Raw genomic sequence first — 5,880 nt, forward strand, 5'->3', positions numbered from 1 at the left:
GTGATTTTGAGGCTTCTTCAAGTCTAGCCATAGCTTTTTCAAACTTCAAATTGATGGTATCAATGTGAGCACTAAGTTGAGCACCCAATTGAGTAATGGAGTCCACTTCATGCTTTCCTCCTCTAGTAGCCTTGCGAGGTCTACTATATTGTGAATTATGGACCGCCATTTCCTCAATCTTATTCCAAGTTTGATTGTCATCAACTTCGGTGAACATTCCATTTGATACCATGTTGAGAATGTTCCTTGAGTCTTCATAAAGACCGTTCCAAAATTTTTGTACCAATAACCATTCGCTAAGTCCATCGTGAGGACATGAGCGGCAAATTCCTTTGAATCATTCCCAAGCTTCATACAAAGATTCTTCATCTCTTTGCTTAAAGCCCGTAATTTGAGCTCTTAGCATGTTAGTATTTTCCGGTGGATAGAACTTTTTGTAGAAAGCTAGAGCCAACTTCTTCCAAGAATCAATTCCGAGAGTAGCCTTATCAAGGCCTTTCAACCATTGTTTCGCGGTGCCAATTAGAAAAAAAGGAAATAAGACCCATCGAATTTGGTCTTGAGTTACACCGGTTTGAGAAATTGCATCACAATAGTCGCAAAAAGTCTCCATATGAGAGTGACGATCTTCACTAGGCATCCCCCCCCAAATTGGCTTCTTTCGACTAATTAGATAAATGCGGATTTGGCAATAAAATTTCCGGTTAAGTGTTGTGGTGTGGGAGTACCATTGGGTAGGTTCTCCTCGGTTGGTACGGATTGTGATGAAAATTTAGGCATTGTGGGTTGATTTTGTGTTGGATTTTGTGTTGGGTTCCCCTCACCTTCTCTTGCAAAAGGGTTGATGAACTCAATAGTATTTGGTTGAATATCTACAACCTCACCAATACCTCTCAAAGTTCTCCTAGCAAGTCTTCAATTGTTTGTCAAAGTCCTTTCAATTTCGTGATCAAAGGGTAACAAGTTACCTTGTGATCTTCTAGACATGCAAAATATCAAACAACTAGAAAATAATTAGAACAAACCTTGAAGAGTTTTACTTCCCCAAGGCAAAGAAAGACACAACTAATAACAATACAAGAAAATCTAAATCAAGTTAACACCGTCCCCGGCAATGGCGCCATTTTTGGTCGTGATCCCTTTGGAGGGGTTTAGTTTTCAGTACTTGTCGTTAGGAGCACCTAGACCAAAACACAATTTATAACTTCACAAACAACTCTACAATTAGTAAAGAGGCAAGTAAAGGTCGGATCCCAAGGGACGGGAATTGAGATGAGATTTTCTATTGCAACTAGTGGTGTCTAAGGGTGTCATAATTGGGGTTTGAACTAGAAGATCACTAACTAAATAGCAATAAAAGTAAACAAGCAAGATGATTAAAAGGGATGTAAACAATTGATAAAAGGCACTAGGGTGTCATGGGGTCATAGGGGATTAATGCGAATTGATCATACAAACATATTCTCAAATTATAAGCAAGCAATTATTGTTGTGATTGATTGAGTTGGTTTATATCTTACAATCCTAGGAAAGTTTGGGTCCCGCAGCCGAATCGATTAGATTGTACAACACCTACAAGTCGACTTAATCTTCCCTACTCAACTATATGCATGGTCTAATGAGACTCGAGTTGGTTTATGTCTTACAAGTCTCATTGAAAAGATAGGTGATGGGTAAAAATTACAAGGATTCATAGGCTCGCATTTCATCAAACATAACTTGTGCAAAAAGTTGAGATCAAAACAAGCAAGCAAATAAACTATGAAAACATATTGGATTAAGCATGAATCATCTCCCATGTTGGTTTCCCCTAATTACCCATTAACCCTAAATAAGGAAACTACTCACTCATTATCATGTTGAACATGCTAGCAAGGTTGTCAATCATACCAACAAAGTAAAACATGATGAATAAATGAAGATAATTAATAATAATTAAAAAGGGATTAAGAGAATTATAGCTACTAATGATTCCAATAATAAAGCAAAGAATAATAGAAGTACTTGATGATAGATTGGAAGGTTGTCAATCTCCCAATAATAACCCAAATAATCTTCAATTACCCAAAATAAAGTTGAACAAGAGAGAGATTAAGGAAATGAAACTTGTATTAAAACTTGATCAAATGTTGATTACAAGATTAAAGAGAGATTTGATTAATATTAACTACACTAAATATTGCTAAGAAGAACATGCACTTCTAATTAGACTAATGGGGTATTTATAGTGGGGATTGGTTACATAAATTAGGGTTTACTAAGGGCTTAAATGACGATTAAGTCCTTGAGGAATCGCCGGTCTCTAGGGAGACTCCGGTCTCCTTTTCGCCGGTCATAGAAAAATATGCGCATCCTTCCTTGAAGCTTGTAGAAAACGAAAAGGCTGTTAGAGAATCCGGGTGTCCAGGGCACGGGACGGGCGGATTTGGGTGATTCTGGACGGGCGTCCAGAAGGGGAAGACGGGCGGATTCTGGGCGTTTTGGACGGGTGTCTTGTGGAGGAAGACGCTCGGATTGTGGGTGTTGGACGGGCGTCTTGTGGACAATCCGCCCGAATTGTCTTACAGCTTCTTTCCTTCTTCTTTTCTTCCTTTTTCTTCATAAAATCCTTGAGGATTTCCTCGGGGATGCAAGGATATTTTCTCATCATTGCCCATCTACTATAGTATGTACAAAGGCCTTCTAATCTTGTCTTCTTTTTGATGCTTGGTCATTGAATTCAATCAATGTAGCTTCATTTTGCCATGAAAATGCAAGGTTTGCACTCCTTTCCTACCAAGGACACAAAACCTCAAAGAATATGCAAAACAAAGGACTAAAGACAATAAATGACCCAAATATGCACTAAAAAGCATGGGAACAAGGCTAATTCGGGGGGTAAAAATGCTCTAATTATGGTCACATCACAACACCAACAACAATAACAACCTACAAGGCTACCGCGCCTCACTGTGGGTCCCCCACTAACCACGGTGGGCCCAGCCACCCTAAGCCACCATAGCACCCCCTCACGCGCCGCCATCGACCCTAAACCCGACACAAACAACAACCAACCACAACACCACGAGATCCCATGTTCTTCCTCTGAAAACGTCACCTACAACCATCATCTCCACCACCTATGACCTCCCCTCAACTCCCCTCACCAACCTCGACCCAAAACTCCCCAACACCGGTCCAAGCCGACCCAAATAAGCAGCCAAAACTGAAGCCCTAAACCGGTTTAGCTGTAGATACCCAGTATCCGCACCTTCCAAAAACCACCCGATTATGATCGGACTATAACGTGTTTTTGATATGTGTGCGTGGATTGGCTATATATGAGACGGTTTAATGCACTACTCGGATATGAAAAATGATTTTAAAAGTTTTCTAACTTCATTTGCATTGAAACAACACTATTTACAGTCAAAACCGTCTTCAGACCCAAAACCGACTCAGAAACCCACAACTCGAGTCAACCCGAGTCAACCCAAATCTCGAATGTCAAAAATAATGCCATGAATGTCTTCATCATGCCATTTGCATTAAAATGACCCTAATTAGAGTCAAAACTGACACCGAGCCAAAAACCGACCCGAAATTCAAAGCCCGACTCACACGGGTCAAACCCGAGTCAAGCACACAAAACACCTACCTCAAGTAACACCCAAAATCATCTTATTAGATGCCCATATTGTTATACGACATCCTATTTGATTACCACAAATCAAACCAACCAAACAATGGATGGAGAATTGGCCACGTCCAAATTGAAAAGGACAGAACACCCCCTTCCATAGCAGGCATGCTCGCGCCTCATTGGGTTATCCCCTTGGCCAACAAGCAAACTCAACCGACATACCATCCCACATTTCTCTATAAATACTCACCATCACACTACACAATCTTTACGCGAGCGTCCGCCCCTTCACCTCTCCCTAAACTTCAAGACCCGACTTCCTAAGTCTCATAATCAACATGTGTTTACGACCTACCGATCGTAAACACAAACCATACACATTTTGTTTGGTACCGTCGCTGTGCATTCGAACGACCCATTCGATCAACTCAATTCATCAATCAACATGTTTTAATTAACATATTTTCAACTCATTTTCAAAACAAAATCCTTTTTTAAGGCACTCTTTTAAATTTCTTTGATCGTGAGTAGTCGATACGAGAAAACCGTCTCTAAAGTCGTCTACCTTGCAAACATCAATAGACGTAAGTTTGAGGGTGTAAATATCTCACTTATTTCATGTCTCTACTGTTTTTATGAGTTTATGAGCATGAACAATGCATAACATGATTCAAATATAGGTTAGACGAGTCAAAACCGAGTTTTGGCCTGAGACAGAAGCTCCTTGCTATGCAGGGAGGCTCGCGCCTCTAGTGGGTGTCCAGGTCAGACTCAAATGTGTTTGAGTTCGTCTTTCCTTCAACACTCTCTTTTATTTTTACTTATTTCCTTTTACGGTTTTTACCATTTTAATTCATTTTTATGACAAATATTTTGACCATTACAAAAATCATCCTTGGTTCCTTATACCACGACGGTTTATTCCTTGACTCGATGATATTTTTGGTTAATTACATTTTAATGGGTATTTTAACACCCTTTTCTTTTATTTACCATTTTTCTCATTTATTTACACTTGCAAACATATTAGTCATAATTCATAATCATCCTTGGTTCTACATACCATGTCGGATTTTTACCCGAGTACGATGATAAATTTGACTAATTACAAAGAAATTAACTTAACATAATTAGTTCAAATCACACATTTTCTTTTCACTTTTATTTTATTTTATTTTCATCTTCTTCTTAACCATGTCATATTTCACCCTTGGTTAAAATAAATGCCATGTCGATTTATTCGAGTACGGTGATAAAGCGGTTAAGCGCACATATTTTACATTTTTATTTGTAAATTATGCTTTTTAAACTTGCAAATCAGACAACGAATATTAATAACATAATAGTAATTATTCCGAGTTATGCAAACAACATTTGCAATCATTCATCACAAATACGGTTTTAATAACCTTTTTAACAACCTTTCAAAATGGTTTTAAACAACCCTCTTGCAACCAGGAGACACCTCTTGGTTCGGCTCATGACTCGCGCCCCAAGGCCTCATGTTTTCATCTTTTATAAACCTGGACAGGCCTTATTGCCTCGCCGTGTGGCTCGCGCCCCAAAGGGGCTGCCTGGCACTATTCTGCCTCGTTTTAGCACTTGTCTAGGACGATCCCGACTTCGGTTAACCCGAATACATGACGGATCAGATTGACAAGTTTACGTTTTTACACTTTGTCATTTGACACCCTTTTTCAAAATAATGGATCGTGTTAAGCACCATAATCCGAATTTGGTAAATGGATGTTTAATTTCTGTTTCACATGCAAATCAATCTAAATCCAACTTTGACACCAATTTCTTGGTACATGCATAAACTGCCGACTTAGGAAATATTCACATGTTAGGTTAAGACTTTTAGATACGCATTCATGCATTTAAACCGTTTTATCAACTCTTGCACTTAAACAACCACGATCGATCAGTAGAGGCCGCTAACGCGGGCGGGATTAGGTGTCCGATTAAAGGGCTTCCCAGTACGTACCCTCACCCCTTACTCAGAACCTTTGGATAGTGGATGGCCTTATCCAGGGTGTACGAGAGTCATTTTAGGCATAGAATATTTAAAGGGGGACGAGTCCTTATCTTTAGTACCTATGTCAAAGACTGCTTTGTGCTTCGCTTGACCGAGGTATAAAATGAATTTCGAACGGTTTCCAGGCATCCCATAATTGCTTGGTGGCAACTCCGAACATCTCTAACATCGTTTCGTGACCTTTGCCGAGACGAAACCGACCGATCTAAAGCGATCCAGC

At 39.6% G+C, this 5,880-nt stretch overlaps 1 non-coding gene across 1 annotated transcript; it reads left to right on the forward strand.

Annotated features, from left to right (window-relative positions):
- Positions 1-299: 299 nt before the first annotated feature.
- LOC141603396 (small nucleolar RNA R71) lies at positions 300-406 on the forward strand. The gene has a single exon (XR_012525276.1). It is a non-coding gene; the product is annotated as a small nucleolar RNA R71 (small nucleolar RNA).
- The last annotated feature ends 5,474 nt before the right edge of the window (positions 407-5,880 follow it).

This window comes from Silene latifolia, chromosome 9 (genome assembly GCF_048544455.1).
Source record: "Silene latifolia isolate original U9 population chromosome 9, ASM4854445v1, whole genome shotgun sequence".
Classification (NCBI taxonomy): Eukaryota; Viridiplantae; Streptophyta; class Magnoliopsida; order Caryophyllales; family Caryophyllaceae; genus Silene; species Silene latifolia.